We start from the raw sequence: 19,008 nt of genomic DNA, 5'->3' as shown, positions 1-19,008 counted from the left end.
TTTTGCTACTTATGACAGCCACACGACCAAATTAACGTTTACAGCAAAATCGGTACTAAAACCTATAATTTGTTTAGCTTCCATTTAAAACTTGGTCTCTGTTTTCTCTTCTGTGTTTTTGTTGACCAGACTAATTAACCCAGTGGCTGGACAATCCTACATAACAAAGAGTGGGCATCAATAAAATACTCTTCACAGCCTGATCAAATTCTTCCCAGCTGATGAACCATTTGTGAGGTGCTGTTATTTGTAATGCCCCATGAAGTGCATGGACATAAGATTAATAGGTCTGCTTTAGTGGTGTTGGTTTAGGGCCAGATTATCCACAATCTCGGTGAGAGAGAGGTTGGAAATCTACCCCCTCTCCACCCCAAGGGTGTCATGGTCTCCATTCAATCAAGCGTTCATAGATGGTTTCTATGTGAGAGTCTATTCCTGTAATACCACTGAAATATCGGCCGTAATATAATGCTTAAATAAATAGAGTGGCACTTGACCAGATTTTTTTCTTTCCTCGGGTTTACAATTAAAGGTATTATTGTTTGATCAGGATTCACAGTGGGTGGGTTTTCCTGGCAAATACTTGGATATAAAAGTAGTGTCTGTTGCCCCCTAAATCCAGCAATAATAAGGCAAGGAATTTTATCCAGGTGGTTATGAAGTTGCTATAAATGATGGCAAACAAAGTTAAACAGACTTTTGAACAAAAATGAATTCATAAAAAGAAAGCAGCACAAATGTATTTTGTGGTGGGGAAAGATGAGACTTTCTTTGAACACAACAGAATCTTACAATCTGGAATGCATTGCTATGGAGTCATACAGCATAGAAACTGACCATTTGGCCCAGCATGACTATGTTGAACATCTATTACTAATCCATTTGACAACACTTGGTCTAGAGAGTCAAGAGTCAATTTAATTGTCATTTGGACCCCTGGAGGTCCAAACGAAATGCCGTTTCTGCAGCCATACATTACACACAAATAGACCCCAGACACAACATAATTACATTTAACATAAACATCCATCACATAACTGTGATGGAAGGCCAAAAAAGACTTATCTCTCCACTGCACTCTCCCCCCCCCGATGTCAGAGTCAAAGTCAAAGCCCCCAGCTGGCGATGGCGATTGTCCCGCGGCCATTGAAGCCACGCCAGGTGGTGCGAGGTCGCACACCGGGTCTTGATGTTGGAGCCCCCGGTGTGCGCTCGCAAAGTCCCGCGGCCGTTCCAGCCGCGCGGGGCAATGGTGTTAGGCCCCGCTCCAGGAGCTCTTCGACCCCGCAACTCGGGCGGGGGAAGTCGCCGTTGAGGAGCCCCAAAAAGCGGTCTCCCTCCAGGGAGCCGCGCGGGGTCGTCCGAGCCGTCCGCAGACCCGCAGCAGCAGCCTCCGACTCAGCAGCAGCAGCGGCATCGGCAGCAGCAGCAGCAGCAGCAGCAGCGGCAGCGGCAGCGCTCCTCCACCGCTCCACCCGCTCCGGTCTCGGCCAGCTCCGCGACGGCAACGGTAAGTCGGCACCAGAGTCCCCGGCTTCTTCCCGTTGGAGGCCGCTCCTCGTTGCGGCCTCAACGACACCTGAGACCCGACAAAGAAAGGTCGGGTCTCCAGTGCAGGGAGAGACTCAAAAGTTTCCCACCCCCATCCCCCCACACACACACCCCAACATAAAATAACAAAAACTACACAGAAACACAGACAAAAAATAACAAAAACGCGGACAGGCTGCAGAGGCCGCTGCTGGCCAGAGCCGCGCCACCTACCGGTCTATAACTACTGTGCCTTAGCGATTCAAGTGGCAGTCCAGTTGCTGATTAAACAATGAGAATATCTGCCTCTTCATCCTTGAGCAGCATGTTCAAGATTCCAAAAATAATTTTCAGCTACGTCTAAACCTCATGCACTTCACTGGAAGCGTGCTCTCAAATCTTCGACACTGCCATCAACTTTTTATATTCCCCTCATAAATTATCCCCATGACATATAGTTGTGTGACTCATCTGCATCCTCTTCAGTGTAGTCACTGAAGTTTATGAACAAGAAGGCCCTGCTGCGGTTGTACAGGGCCCTGGTGAGACTGCACCTGGAGTATAGCAATTTTGGTCTCTTAATTTGAGGAAGGACATTATTGCTATTGAGGGAGTGCAGTGTAGGTTCACCAGGTTAATTCCTGGAATGGCAGGACTGACATATGATTGGTCAACTGGGCTTGTATTCATTGAATTTAGAAGGATGAGAGGAGATCTTATAGAAATATATATAATTCTTAAAGGATTTGACAGGCTAGATGCAGGAAAAGTGTTCCCCATGTTGGGGGGAGTCCAGAACTATGGGTCACAGTTTAAGAATACGGGGTAGGCCATTTGGGACTGAGATGAGGAAAAGCTTTTTCACCCAGAGAGTTGAGAATCTGTGGAATTTTCTGCCATAGAAAGCAGTGGAGTGCAATTCACTGGATGTTTTCAAGTGGGAGTTAGATTTAGCTCTTGGGGCTAAAGGAATCGAGGGATATGGGGAAAAAGCAGGAACGGGGTACTGATTTTAAATGATCATAATGAATGGCGGTGCTGGCTCAAAGGGCCAAATGAACCTATTCTACTCCTGAACCTATTTTTCTATGTTTCCATGTCATGTTCCTCCTGAAATTTAGTGACCAAATTTGCACATAACATTGCAGCTATGATCTAACCAAAATGTTGTAAAGATGTACCAACCCATCCATGGTTTTTATTCTCTAGTTCCGAGCTAAAGAAAACAATATGTTTTCCGCATCACACTGTCTACCTGTGCTGCCATCTTCAGGAATCTTTGGACTTGTACACAATATTTTGTTTCTCAATGCTCCTGAGGGCCCGCCATACCTGTGTCATGGTTGATTTTGTACTTTCATTCCACTTTGCTAACCAATTTCTATAGCTTTTGATCCTTCTAGTGTCAAATTCTATCAATACAGCATCTGATATACTCTGACTATGCATCCATATCTTTTGAGTAGAAGACCCAAGATTTATAACCATGTATGTAAAGAAATAGCTTCTTGAAAGCTGCATAAGTACCACTTGTTTAAATACTCTTTCTATATATCTTGAACTTAATCTCAAGTTCACAATCCAGTATACTTTACCCATCACCTATGCTGGCTCTAGAAAACAACAGTACTGAGGAGTGTTTTATAGTTTGCTGTGTTGTTTCATATTCAATTTTTGGTATTTACTATCCCTCGGAGAATCCTGATCCGAGTGATCCCAAGAGAAAGATACTGTATAAACAAATAAATCCCATGGAGGCACGATAATAAACTAGCCTTTTAATTTCTTTGGCTCAGGAATGGCCTTGGAACTTCATGGAAAATGTATAAGAAGGAACTATAGAAGCTGGTTTACGCTGAAGATAGACACAAAATGCTGGAGTAGCTCAGTGGGACAGGCAATATCTGCCTATCCTGCTGAGTTACTCCAGCATTTTGTGTCATCTTCTATGGAAAATGTATGTTACTTCCATGTGAATGTATTCTACCAGAGCTCGCATCTCTTTCTCAAGCCCATTACGTAAGTGCCCGAAAGATGAGATAAGCCTTCTGCAAAGCTGGTGGTGATACTGCTTTGGAGGGGTTGCAAAATGGAGTCAATCTAATGAATTTAGAAGACTAAAATGTTAACATTGAAAACCATGCACGTGGTCATGTTGGGAGACATACAGGCTTAATTTCCTGGTATGACACCAGGTTAACAATCCTGAAGAAGTGTGCAGTCGTGCATTTGGGGGTTGCAGCAAGACAAAGCAATGCATTGTAACAGGAACATTTGTGTTTATTAATTTCTCATGTATTGAGATACAGTGAAAATCTTGTGCTTGCTAGCCAATCAAATCGGTTAATACTATATGCGATTACAATCAAGCCAAACACAAAAACAACAGGGAAAGCAAAGAGAAAAATACTTGAGTGCAGAATAGAGTTTCTCAGCATTGCAACATAAGTCTATAGAAAAAGTCTGTGATGAGATAAGTTGAAGAATTGGGACAGTAACCTCATTTATGGAAGAAACTGTTCTGGAGTCTGATGGTATGCGCTTTCAAACTTTTGTATCTTCTGCCTCTTGGTGGGAGGGAGGGGGGGGGGATAAGGAATGACCAGGGTGGGAAAGGTCCTTGATTATATTGGCTTCTTTCCCAATGTAATGTGAAGTATAGATGGAGTCATTGCTGGGGAATTTGGTCTCTGCTGTGGAGTCAGAGTTATGGAGTAATAATGCATGAAAATTGATCTTTTGGCCCAGGCAATCCACAACGACCATCAACCATTCATTTTTAGATATTGAGGTCTGCAGGGACAGGGAGACCTTTGGTGTGGGCCCTTGGATCACAAGGCAGCTGAACAAGGCATTTAAAAGGGTCTACAGAATGCTTCCAAGAAGTAGAATATAAAAATAAGGAGGTTGTGCTGAACATATGTACAATACTAGTTCGACCATAACATTAGTCTTTGTACAGTTCAGGTCAATGAATTACAGGAAAGATATGATTGCACTAGAATAGGTATAAAGGTTTGTAAGGATGTTGCAAGAACGAAAGTTTTAACTAGGAGGAAAGATTGGAGAGAAGTTTATTTGGATAGCTGTGGAGTGAAGTAATTGAAGTCTCTAAAATGACAGGAAGGACGTTTCTGTTATTGTTGGTGTCAAAAACCAGGAGCATGGAATTTAATTGCTAACAGGATTAAGGGGGAGGTATAGTAGGTACAGCGTCGCTGTAGGTCTGTTGCTGCCCGTGTGTGCAATTTTGGCGCCTTTGAGAGGGGGGCGGGTTTAAAATGCGATTTTCTCTCGGCTATTCAAATCGAGGTTGTTCAGCCTACTTAGTTGCTGATGAAAAATCGCTGCGAGGTTCTTCGCTGCAGCTATTTTTAAACTTAATTGGTTAATTTAATTGTTATAGTAAGTTAAAAATCATCCTCTAAACCCGCGACCGCCGACAACGGGACGGATCTCATGCAGGGGACAACGGAAGGTAGGTTGGTTATTTTTACATTAAAAAGCGCTTCTTTAGATCCCGTTATACGAAGTTTTATGTTGCGAGTAGCTAATTAGGGGCCCCATTAAATCCTGCAGTATTTTTCTGGGCATATGGGGTATAAATCCACCGCAATGGGAACGTTCCACAGCGCGTTCCACAGGATCCCACTCGAAAGCTGATTTAAATGGCCATTCATTTACAGCAATTGAACACTAAATTCCTTCCATTTGGCCTATAAATTAATGTAAATTAGATATAAAAGTCATGTTTTATTGTGAATTCTTTGTGAATATTATTTGGACACTTCGGCTATTTAAAAATGTTAATCTTTTCTTAAGAAATGGATAGATGTTTAGATCTAGTAATTGAAGTTTGGAATTAGCTACAATTGGGTAACTAACTAATTATATGCTTTAATTTCAGGTCATCCAAGTAAGATTGTTTCATATTTGTTTCAGAATGCTTCAATCTATAATAACTGACAATTTCTTTCAGTTCTTTTAATTTTTAAGAAAGTTTTGGCCATTTCACTGTCCTCGATCACAGCTGTTGTGTTAAGTCAATGGAAAATCAATAGGGAACAAGATGCTAATTTCCGAGTATGAAAATGGCCATAACTTTTTTAATACTGAAGATATGAAAGTGAATTAGGTGTCAAATTAAACTTATTTTTGTGCTTTATCTGATGGGATAAATTGCAGACTTGATTTTTAAAATCTCAAAATTTTGTAACATTGATAGATATAGAAAATATTTTCACACAGAGGTGACACGCGCTGGCTGAAAGGATGCTTGAAGGCAGAAGTCAGCACCACAGTTGAAAAGTACTTGGATGTTTACTGAAACAAGAGCAGTGATAATAGGGCAATGGACCAGTATTCAAACATGGGATGAAATTGAGTCGTTTTTTTTTTTGACTGGTGCAGACACGATGGCAGAATGGTATGTTGTAAATATTCGGAGTCACTGTTTTTGAGTGAACTTGAATAGACCTTGGCACTAAATGCAAGTGTGGTTTAGCACACCAAAAATAAGTAAAACAATAAGCACAATGAAACCCATTTAAAGATTGAAGAGAAAAAAGAACGGACTGATGCTAGCTTTAATTTATTTTAATTCTTTCACTAACTTAATAAAACAGGACTTCCCTCTTATCAGTCCCCGATTTGTTTTCCAAATGTACATAACTCCTGCATTTACGGTTTTCTCTTATAATCTATCTGCTACTAGTGTAAGGCTCACCAGCCTGTAATTACCTGATGTATTCTGTTGGGAATAATATTAACAAAGGAACAACATTAGCTATCCTTCTTCTGGCACCTCTCATGTGGCTAACAAATATGCCAAAATCTCCATCAGGAACCCAACTATCGCCTCCCTTCCTGCAGATCCATGGGAATTCATCAGCTCCTGTGTGTTTTCATGGTATGTAACATCTCTTTAATACTGACCTGCTCCAGATTATTCATGTCCCCTTCCCCAAAGTCACTATCTTCCAAGTCCTCCTTCTCCTTGGTGAATACAGATGTGAAATACTCTCTTTTGGCAAAGTGACACTGAATCTACCCACAATCTCGCCCTGTTCATTTGATGCTCACAATTTTCTGCCTACTACATTGGAGAAACCAAATGCACATTGAGTGACTGCTTTGCATCTGATCCTGAGCTTCTGTTATCTCTTAATTATCTGTTATCTTTTAATTATCTTTCCCACTGCTTTTTCATTGACCCAACAATATTCAAAATGAGCTCATCTATAGTACAGCCTTCTGGAAGTGTGATTTGATAACAAGAATTTCAGCCAATCCTGCTTTGTATCTCCCATCTCCTCTTTCCCACCCCATTCATTCTTTTTTTTTAAACTCCTATTTTGTTTACATTAGACCTCATCTCCTAATTGCTTCTTCTCCCAATCATTCACTTTGCCATTCACTAGGTTTTGCCAATGTCTTTCAACTGATGCATCTACCGTTTGTGCCATTCAAACTCTCCTGTTCTGCACCCTATCACAGATCTTCCCCTTGTTTCCCTCTCTATAGACTTTGTCTATATCCAACTATTTCCAGTTCAGATGAAAGCTCATTGACCTGAAAAGTTTAATTTATGGTCACGTGTACTGAGGTACAGTGACATTTTAATTTTGTTGTGTGCTATCCAGTCAGCGGAAAGATTATGCATGATTACAATCAAACAGCCCAGTGTCTAGATACAGGGAATAACATTTAGTACACAATGAAGTCTGACTAAAGATAGTCCAAGGGTCTCCAATGAGGTAGATGAGTGTAGGTCTGTAACCTACTGAACCTTGGTATAGCACAATACAATGGTATACAGTATTATACAGACATGCTGCAAAATGTCCCATTCTTTTGAGGTAATAATATTCAATCTCAAGCGACAGCAATAATTAACATAATGCCATTGTATTATCTGATACCATACCTTAGTGTACCATATACTGTATGTGTATATGTATATGGTCTGATAAGTTTGCAGGTGATACAAAAATTGATCTGGATAGAGAGTCGTGTTCTCAAAGGATACCGCAGGATATCGATCAGTTGAAATTTTGAGTGGAGAAATAAGAGTTTAACCTAGACAAATCTGGGAGGTAAAAGCATGAGGAAAGTTTTTATTTCCAAAAATAAATGTAATTTGAAATAAAAGATATGCACAAAACAAAAACTGTGCCAAAACCCCAGACATTCAGTGTCTATACATTCCCAAGTGTCATACTCTGTAGTATTCTCACCTGTCTTTAACCAAAATAAAACATCCTTGCCACTCACGTGGCCCCCTGTGAGATATCCCTGCCCTTGTTTGAGCCGTGTCTCCATCACTCTTGCACTCTGGACTCTAGACTATGGTTCTCCCCACAGAGTCTTGGCGATGGCTGCACCGAGCTTCAGTGCATCCCTCAGCACGTACTCCTGCAGTCTGGAGTGGACCAGTCGGCAACGTTCCCTGATGGAAATCTCACTGTGCTGGGAAGCCAGATTGGCAGCATTGATGTACAGAAGAATCTTTGCATGCAAGTCCACAGCTGCCTGAAAGTGGCCACACAAGTGATTATCGTGGGAAAGAAGGCACATGGTATGCTTGCCTTCATTGGTTGGGGCAGTGAGTGTAAAAGTTGGAAAGTCATGTTGAAGCTGAAAATAAAAACTTTGCTTAGTCCATTTTTGGAGACTTGTGTGTAGTTTTGGCCGTCACAGTACATGATGGACTTGTCGAGGGTGTAGAAGAAGTTCACTGGGATGTTGCTGGATTGGAGAGTATTAGTTGGGTGGAGAGTTTGGGCAAACTTAGTTTGTTTTCTCTCGAGTGTTGGAGGCTCTGGGGCGATCTGACAGAACTGCGTGAAATAAAGCTATTGGTAGGTTGGATAAAGTCTTGTACCTATGCTTGAAATATCAAATGCCAGAGGGCATAGGTATAAGGTGAGAATTTAAAGATGTGTCAGATGGGGTTTTCTCTCAGTGGTGGATCCTGGGACATGCTACCAGGGGAGATGGTGGAAGCAGATACAATAGCAACTATTAAGATGAGTTTAATCTGGATAAGTGTTGAATTTTGGAAGATGTGCAATAGCAAAGTATACAGTAAATGGCAAAACACCAGAGAGCATTAATGCGCAGAAAGATATTTGGGTGCAAGACCATAGTGGCCACACAAATAGTTAAGACGGTTATTTGGTATCATGGTTGGCATAGATATGGTGGGCCGAAATGTCCGTTCCTGTGCTGTACTATTCCATGTTCTATATCTATGCCTCTTTGTACATTGATGTTTATTGAACACTTATTCATCACTTCCCCTTCAACTTAATTATTACTTTGCCTTTTATCAACTGCAATAGGGGGACAGCTGCTCCACAAATGGTAGTTTGGCGATGGAGGTAGTGATTTCTCTGAAGAATACAAAAAATGTGACTTTTTTCAATAGTCTGTCAGAATTGAAGTTCACTGAGATCATCACCACTTTCTTTGTTTTCACATGTATATCACCATTTACAAGCTTTGAAGATTTTCTAAATCCCAAACTTGCCCCTTCCTTTGTTGCAGGTTTTGATTAGACTGTAATGAGGGTCTACTAGATCTTGTTTTATTTATTTTTTTTTTTTGTTTTGCTTTCTCTTGAATGCTTATTTGTATTAATTCCAATGTTTCCTTGGTTTACCAGTAGAGGGCGATGGTTATCAAGAAAACAGCAGATACTGAAAATCTGAAATAAAAATAAAGACTAGTAACACTCCACAAATCAGTCGGCATCTATCCAGCATCGGTTAATGTTTCAGTGTTGTTAATGGGGCACGGAGGGTGTCAAAGAAGTGTGTAGTATTGCAACAGGCAGACAAGAGTGGGCTAACAAAAGGGGAAAAATTGAGCTATTATCACAGACTCGCAGCAGAAATGACTAGTTCTGATGTAGATAGAGAAAGCAAGTTATCGGCAGTTTTGACGCTCTAGTCCAGAAGGTGGCATTGTGCTCAGACAGAAGATAAGATGTTGCTCCTCAAGCTTGTGTTGGGGTCCATTATTACAGTGATGTTTGCCGGATGCAGGTGAACAAGTGCTGATGAGCAGGCTGGAGTCCTGCTTTTCGTGCCCTCTCGGTGTTCTGAGGTCAGCTACTGGAGGTGCCCTGGGCATGGAGGCCGAAAAGTGTCAGTGTGAGTCCTGCTCCCAGTCGATATGTCCAGATCAAAGTGTCTGTGTAGGCCGCTGGAGGCTCTGCGGTAGCCTGGGGCTCAATTAAAGCAGGTGCCCTGCTCCAAGTAGCTGAGTGCATGGATCTGACACCATTTGGAGTGGCAGAGGTGTGGTGGAGGACACCAACATCGTCTGGCCAAGCTGACCCCTGCAACTCCGACCCAGTGCTGCCTCCAGGACGATGGGCTTTTACGGCCAAGTTAAGGCGCTACATTTCTAACAACTTTGGATTGAATCATACAAAATGGCGACTCTTGTGTGCTGCCATAGTGGTAGTCGACTATTTCTACTATTCTTGTACTTAAGTATGGTTGTGCCTCTGCATTGTGAGAATTTAATGAACTGTATGCAAAAAAGAATCTCACTGTACCTTGGTACATGTAACAATAAAGTACAATTGAGTTCCCCTAAATGGCAAATGAGAATTGTTCACAATACCCCAAAACCATAGGTGCAGGAGCAGGCCATTCGGCCCTTCAAGCCAGCACTGCCATTCAATGTGATCATGGCTGATCATCCTCAATCAGTACCCCGTTCCTGCCTTCTCCCCATATCCCCTGACTCTGTTATCTTCAAGATCCCTATCTAGCTCTCTCTTGAAAGTATCCAGAGAACTGCCCTCCACCACCCTCAGCGGCAGAGAATTCCACAGACTCACAACTCTCTGTGTGAAAAAGTGTTTCCTCATTTCTGTTCTAAATGGCTTGCTCCTTATTCTTAAACTGTGGCCCCTGGTTCTGGACTCTCCCAACACCTGGTACATGTTTCCTGCCTCTAACATGTCCAAACCCTTAATCTTATTTTTCAATAAGATATCCTCTCATCCTTCTTAATTCCAGAGTATATAAGCCCAGCTGCTCCATTAACATAGAAACATAGAAAATAGGTGCAGGAGTAGGCCATTTGGCCCTTCGAGCCTGCACCGCCATTCAATATGATCATGGCTGATCATCCAACAGTATCCTGTACCTGTTTTCTCTCCATACCCCCTGATCCCTTTAGCCACAAGGGCCACATTTAACTCCCTCTTAAATATAGCCAATGAACTGGCCTCAACTACATTCTGTGGCAGAATGTACATCCAGAGATTCACCACTCTCTCTGTAAAAAAAAATGTGTTTCTCATCTCAGTCCTAAAAGATTTCCCATTTATCCTTAAACTGTGACCCCTTGTTCTGGACTTCCCCAACATCGGGAACAATCTTCTTGCATCTAGCCTGTCCAACTCCTTAAGAATTTTGTAAGTTTCTATAAGATCCCCCCTCGATCTTCTAAATTCTAGCGAGTACAAGCCTAGTCTATCCAATCTTTCTTCATATGAAAGTCCTGACATCCCAGGAATCAGTCTGGTGAACCTTCTCTGTACTCCCTCTATGGCAAGAATGTCTTTCCTCAGATTAGGAGACCAAAACTGTATGCAATACTCCAGGTGTGGTCTCACCAAGACCCTGTTCAACTGCAGTATAACCTCCCTGCTCCTATACTCAAATCCTTTTGCTCTAAATGCTAACATACCATTCGCTTTCTTCACTGCCTGCTGCACCTGAAGGGTTTTGGCCCGAAACGTTGCCTATTTCCTTCGCTCCATAGATGCTGTTGCACCCGCTGAGTTTCTCCAGCATTTTTGTGTACCTGCCTACTTTCAATGACTGGTGTACCATGAAACCCAGGTCTCGTTGCATCTCCCCTTTTCCTAATCGGCCACCATTCAGATAATAGTCTACTTTCCTGTTTTTACCACCAAAGTGGATAACCTCACATTTATCCACATTATACTGCATCTGTCATGCATTTTCCCACTCACCCAGCCTATCCAAGTCATCTTGCAGCCTCCTAGCATCCTCCTCACAGCTAACACTGCCCCCCAGCTTCGTGTCATCCGCAAACTTGGAGATGTTGCATTCAATTCCCTCGTCCAAATCATTAATATATATTATAAATATCTGGGGTCCCAGCACTGAGCCTTGTGGTACCCCACTAGTCACTGCGTGCCATTCTGAAAAGGGTGGGATGAATTCTCTCATCAGCATATGAGAGAATTCATACTCTAGTTCCACACAATGGACTTCGAAATAATCCTGCTAGGGTGAAACAACTAACAAACATGTTGGAAGGTCAAAAATCAGTGAATCAAAAATTCTAAACTAGCAATTTTATATTATTCCTTCCCGGTTGACAATTCTCACCTTTCCTTCCAAGCGACAGGTCTCTTTACCATCAATATTGTCTCTAGTACTAAGATGAAAAATTAGTCCAATTTAGCTTGCACGTTCCTGGAGTCTTGATGAAATAGTGGATTAAAGAGTTCTAAAGATTCTAGATCACATTTAATTGTTGATTGCAGATTTTCTTTCATTCTTGTCTAATTCTAAACTTTGTTAGTTTGGCAATGCCATTTATTAATTTCCTCATCCACAAAAATATAAGAACACAAAAAAATAGAGGGAGATGGCCACGTCCCCTCAATCCTGTCTTGCCATTCAGTATTATGGCGTATCTCAGCTGGCCTCAACTCCTTTTATGTACCTTTATCCACATGGTAAACTCCTGATATTACAGTAACTGTTACAAGATTTGAATCTGGGTCTCTAGATGATTAGACCAGGCCTTCTGTGTTACTGGAAAGCAAATAGAACTGCAGACTCGGGAATATGTAACAAAAATAGAAATGTTGGAAGAAATTGCTATCTGTACAAAGAGTAACTAGTCATTGTGTCAGGTCAAAGATCCTCCATCAGTTCTGTTTTCTCTTCTCACAGATTCTGCTAGACTGACACTTTTTCCAGTGTTTCTATTTTTGCTTCTGTATTACTGGTCAGATAGTTTAACATGTACCATCATCACCGTTGAAAACGTTAGAGATGCAGTGGTGCTGGTTTCCGACGGGAACAGTGACGGACGCACCATCTATCCTCCAGTTCCTGCGGGCTTCCGCCGCTGGAAGTTTAGGATTTTGGTGTGTGTGCTTTATAATTTCTTACAATGCTATGTACGACAGTGATCGCAACTTCTACTAAAGTGTGGATTGCCGTTGGCTCGCTAGAAGCTCATCCGCCCTTTGACAGGTCTTGTTTTTGGTCCTGCTGAGGGTCCACAGCCCCCTCCTCACCTGCAAACTAGGTGAGGGAGACGGTTTAGTCATTGACCTTCTGACCATGGAGCATGTAGCATGGGATTACATGGTACCCGCAGTGGGGGGAACTCCCCCGACCTGACCTGACATGTACACTACCACTGTATACTGTTTAAAATTAAAAATAAATAAATAAAGTACAGAAAGCATTTTGGCTCAACTTTCAGCAACATGTCAAATGCATTTGGTAGGACTGTACTGATTAAGGTACCTGATGGCTTTATTTGCCTCCCCCCTAGTGAACAGATGCAGTGAAACAGCAATCTCACAGTACAGATTTATATTCGATTAAATAATATTTTTTCTTTTTTCCCACCAATTTTTTTTTTTCCAGGCAACATTCCTCCTTTTCTACAGATATTTAGTCCATGTTGGGATATGCTTCCATGGTTGCTTACCAGCCTCCAGTGTCTCATCATGCTACTTTGCAGCAACTGCTTGTTTTCCCAAAATGATCTTCATGGCCCCAAGCATGCATGATAGTGGACAAAGAGTACACACTGGGCAAGAAGGACATTTTAATAAATGTGAATTAAAGGAAGGAGGGAGAGGGGAGGATTTAGGGTGATGGGTGAGAGATGGAGGGGCCTGATCAGGCATATCCGAGGCCACTGTGGGAGGTAGTTGAAGCAGGTACTATCTCAACTTGTAAGAAACATTTAGACGAGTACATGGATAGGGCAGGTTTAGAGGGATATGGGCCAAATGCAGGCAGGTGGGACTAGTATAGATGAAACATCTTGGTCAGTGTGGCCAAGTTGGGCTGAAGTGAGATGCAGATTGCAGTAGTTTTTTTCTGGAAGATGGAGAGCCCTCTAATGGTGGCAAAGTCAGAAGATGGGGAGGTGAGAAATTTGTAACTCTTTGCCCAAGGAGGGCGGCTTCAACTACATATTTTGGATTCAAAATTGGTTTGGCAATACAAGGTAGTGCATGAAGGGCGTTAATCTGACTCGGTCTGTAACCAGTTGTGTTCTGCAGGGATCAGTGAGGGGTTCTCTGTTGTTTGTGACTTGGATAAAATCAAAATAGATGGGTTGATTAGCAAAAATTGGTAACGTTGCGCACAGTGAGGAAGGTTGGCAAAGGACACCTCCAGATGTAGATCAGTTGCAGATGTGGGTGGAGAAATGGCAAATGGAGTTTATCCGAGCAATTGTGAGGTGTTCCAATCAGGAGGACAAATGAAGGGAAAAAGTATGCAGTAAATGGCAGGATCCTCAGGAAGATGTCTATACAGAGGGTTCTTGGGGTCCAATTCGAAAGCTCACTGTAAGTGGCGACACGAGAAGATAAAGTGGTAAAGAAGGTGTATGGCAAACCTTCCTTCATCGGTCTGACCATAAAAGTCAGGAAATCATGTTACAGCTTTATAAAGCTTCCGTTGGGCTGCATTTGGAGTAGTATATGCAGTTCTGCATTACAGGAAGCATGTTGAGGCTTTGGAGAAGATGCAGCAGAGGTTAACTAGATGCTGCCTGCATTAGTTTGTATTAACTAGGAGAGTTTGGACAAACTTGGATTGTTTTCTCTAGGATATCGTAGACTGCAGGGAAACCTGATAGTTTATAAAATTATTATTGGTATTGGTTTATTATTATCAAGTCTACTGTGATACAGTGAAGAGTTTTGAAAATCCATTTGTTATGGTTATGATTACTCCCCGCTAACACAATATCAGTTGCTAAAAACTCATCTGTCCGCTGTTGTTGGGAGGGATGTGCATGATGAGCACATAGACTGAGATAAGATCATGGAGCAAAGGAGCAGAATGAGGTATTCAGTCCATTATGGCTGCTCCGCCATTCAATCATGGCTAATCTAATTTCCCTTCTCACTCCATTCTCCTGCCTTCTCCTTGTAATCTTTGATGCCCTTACTAATCAAGAACCTATTGATCTCCGCTTTAAAAATGCACAATGACTTGGCCTCCACAGCCGTCTGTGGCAATGAGAAATTTCTTCTCATCTCCATTCTAAAGATACATCCATTTTGTCTGAGGCTGTGTTTTCTGGTCCAAGACTCTCCCACAATTGGAAACATCCTCTGCATCCACTCTATCTAGCCCTTTCATTATTCGATGAGCTCCCCCCCCCACCCCACCCACCCCCTCATCCATCTAAATTCCTACGTACAGGCCCAGGGCCAAGAAATACTCCTCGTGTATTAACCCAATCATCCTTAGGATCTTTCTTATAAACCTCCTCTGAAACCTCTCCAATGCCACCACATACTTCCTCAAATATGTATCCAAAACTGCTCACAAAATTCCAAATGTGGTCTAACCAGTGTCTTAAGGCTCAGCATTACAGGAGAACTGAAATATAAAAGCAAGGCTGCAATGACTGCAAACATTACATTTGGCTTCCATACTACCAATTCATAGCTTAAAGATCTTTTTTAAAATTTGTACATTTAGTCATAGAGAAACAATCCACAGGCATGATTGTGAAACCACAAAGAGGGAACCACATATTCACCACATGATGGAGACTGAATCATATTAAATGAGTGAGAAAAAGCCATAGATCATTAAGGGCATAGAAGTATGTGATTGCAAGCAGATTTAGTGCCTGGAGGGCTATAGATGTTTATAGGAACATGGAGAATTATGGCTAAACATGGAGAAGTCGAGAAGGTAGTTAGACCACAAATGTGTGAGCGTACAAAAAGAATGTAAAATTTAATTCCAGTAAAACATTGGTCTTTCATTTTTAGGGTATAGAATCCCAACAACACCAGTCCCATCTGTCTGCATATGGCCCATATACATGTAAAGCTTTCCTATCCATGTACCTGTCCAAATGTCTTTTAAATATTGTCATAGCACCTGCCTCAACTACCTCCTCTGGCAATTTATTCCACATACCCAGCACCCTATGTTTGGATTCCCACCAGCCCCTCACTGTGTGAGGCAGGGGCAAACTTACAAAATTTGTCAGAGAATGAAAGTCAAAAAGATACAGGAAATCTGAAATGAAAATAGTGGACAGGTCAGCAGATCAGGCAGCATCTGTGGAAAGAGAAACAGTTAATGTTTCAGGTCCAGGACCGTTCATCAGAAATTCTAAAGCAGGCAAGGCATCAACAAGTTAATTTAATCTAGTCTAGAGATACAGCGTGGAAACAGCCCTTCGGCCCAGGGAATCCGTGTCGACCAATACACTCATACACTAATTCTATCCGATACAATTTACAGAAGCCAGTTAACCAACAAACCATAGGCCGCGGAACTGGGGGGCTACAGCCCCCCCACTTCTTTGGCTACTATACGGGGTGGTCACTGGTTGGCGCAGACTCGGTGGGCCAAAGGGCCAAAGTGGGCTGGACTGATATGTGCAGGAAAGAACTACAAATGCTGGTTTAAATCGAATGTAGACACAAAATGCTGGAATAACCCGCCCTGCAGGAAGGGACTCGACCTGAAACATCACCAGCTGGCTTCTCTCCAGAGTTGCTGCCTGTCCGGCTGAGTTACTCCAGCATTTCGTGTCTACCGGAGCGATATGTATCTGGGTGATATTATAGGGAGGGTTTGATCAGACAAAAGTTCCGCTGGATGCTGACCTCTGCAGCCGTCGAATCGCTGCACGAACAACAGCTTCTAGTTTACAGTGGTCATCCATTGACATTCCGGACTGCAGCCGCCACCGCTCGCACAACGCGTATGGGGGGGAAATCCTGGGGGAGGACGGGGGTGATTAGTGATCAACCGAATGCCCGCGGGTTGGCGAGGCCACTGTTGGTTGTTTAAATGTTTATTGTACAAGATTGCTTCACGTTGAGGATTAGGAGTCCCGTTCACAGTCACTCGCAACTTTGCCGTTATCGCTACCCCGGACATTGTCCCAGACCGCTGTCCATCAGATACAGAACATCCTGCCCAACCGTGTCCCAGAGCTGGAGCCCCGGTCGCCAACATGCCCTAACACCCAGATACCTGCCCTACAGATCGGGAGAGATCCACGACCTCCCCCGAGCGCTCCCGACCGCCTCTCCCCTCTATCCCAGACTGGAGTCCACGATGTCTGCCACACTCTCGATGCCAGACACCTGCCCTCAGCTCCACACACTGTGCTGCCGCCAGACAACCCCCCCTCCACCCGTTGGCCAGGTGAGACGTTTGGCCAGCCGCGGGGTGGCGAAGGCTGGATACACGCTAGTTGGCTGCAAATACCCACATGGGACGTATAATCTTGATAATCTCTTGATGTGCCACAGTGTATAATGGTTCTAATTGATAGAGGGGGGGGGGATGCAAAAGAGGAGGGTAAGTCGAACTTCTGAACATCACAGCTGTATGGAGCGAGAGATATCCTGGAGGGATCATCCACCAAGGTCATATTTTTAGGAATAAGGGGCTGGGGTTAAACAATAAGCATCCCGATAGTCAGAGGGAGTTGCAGGAATAGGTAGTCCTACCAGAAACAGAACCATTGCTCAACCTTATCTTATGAAATGAACCCAGTATAAACATTAAATGTATAAACTTAATACATTGTACAAGATTAAACAAAACTTAATACATAAATTCTACTGATTGCTCTTGTTTACAAAAAAAGCTATAAAGCAGCTAAGCCAGCGGCGTGGGACTAAGACTTTGACTTGGTTATTTCTGTCATAAACTGCGCACGTGCAGGGTTTACCAAAGTTGCCTCCAGTTTCACAGTGCAGGGTTAGCAAACGCTGGTGGTTTTGCTGGTATTCCAAGAGTCTCACCAGTTCCACAGTATTATTGAACGTTGTGAGTTTGATGTTATTCCCAGGGTGCCCCAGCTTCACAGTGAAATCTGGTGGTTTTCCTGTTATTGCAAGGGGCCCTCCCCACCCCAGTTTCACAGTGCATGGTTAGTGAATGCTTGTGGTTTTGCTGTTATTCCACAGGCCCCATCAGTTTTACAGTGCAGGATTAGATTGTTGGTGGTTTCCCTGTTATTCCAGTCACAAGATTCAGGCCCATGTTTGTTCATAGCAAAAGAGTGCTGCAGTCACAGGGGAATATGCTGGATTTTTAGCTTTGGCCACTCCTCGATATCATTCTTCGAGAAGCAGTCCTTCGAATTATGATATTGCAAGAATTAATTCAATGCAGTAGTGATGAAGACATTGAACTCGTACAGTTTATTCTGCAACATTCACAACAGTATGGCAAGCGCTGCCGGAGGAGGTAGTTGAGGCAGGTGCTATTGCAACATTTAAGAAACATTTAGACAGATACATTGCTAGGACAGGGATATGGGTCCAATGCAGGCAGGTGGGATTGATGCAGATGGGATTTGTCAGTTGGTGTGGGCAAGTTGGGTTGAAGGGCCTGTTTCCACACTGTAAGACGCTGTGACTCTATTTCAACAGCAACAGGCCCATCGAGTGTACGCTGATCACCATGCATCCATTTACACTAATCTTATTTTATTCTGTCTGCATCCCCTTAACCTCCCTCCTCCCAGATTCTACCACGCATCTACACACTGGGATCATTTGCAGTGGCCAATTAGCCTACAAGTCCATAAGTCTTTAGGATGTCGGAGGAAACCAGAGCACCCAAAGGAAACCCAAGCAGTAACAGGGAGAGCGTAAATTCCAGAGATGGCACCAGAGGTCAGGATTGAAGCTGGGTTGCTGGAGCTATGAGGGAACGGCTCCACCAGCTGATCCACTATGCTGCCATTATGCAATAAACCTTCCAGCATTTTGTACTGAGAAAGGGAACAGTGAAATGTTTTTGGTGCAAATCTCTCTGCCCGATCAAGATGCACAGATTATTCTCCAAGTGAAATTTTAGCCATTATCGTTCTTCACAACTATTGACACAGCATGGAAGAAATAAGCTTTGGGTATAGTCCCGATCTGCCAAACAACCTCATTGTGATCCATACATTTTTAAAAATCTGCCATTTATCTGTAGCTGTAACTATAATGCTGCATTTATCTGTAGCTGTAACTATAATGCTGCAACACTATATTCTACACTCTGGTTAGTTTTCTCTGTGCACTACCTGTTGTACTTGTGCACGGGTTGATTGTACTTGTATATAGAATGATTTGAAAATGGACAAAAAAAAGCTGGATTAACTCAGCAGGACAGGCAGCCTTTGGAGAGAAGGAATGGCTGACGTTTCGGGTCGAGATACTTCTGACTGAGTCAGGGG

The sequence above is a fragment of the Leucoraja erinacea genome, chromosome 3, assembly GCF_028641065.1.
Source record: "Leucoraja erinacea ecotype New England chromosome 3, Leri_hhj_1, whole genome shotgun sequence".
In the NCBI taxonomy this organism is placed as follows: Eukaryota; Metazoa; Chordata; class Chondrichthyes; order Rajiformes; family Rajidae; genus Leucoraja; species Leucoraja erinaceus.
This window is presented reverse-complemented; position numbering follows the sequence as displayed.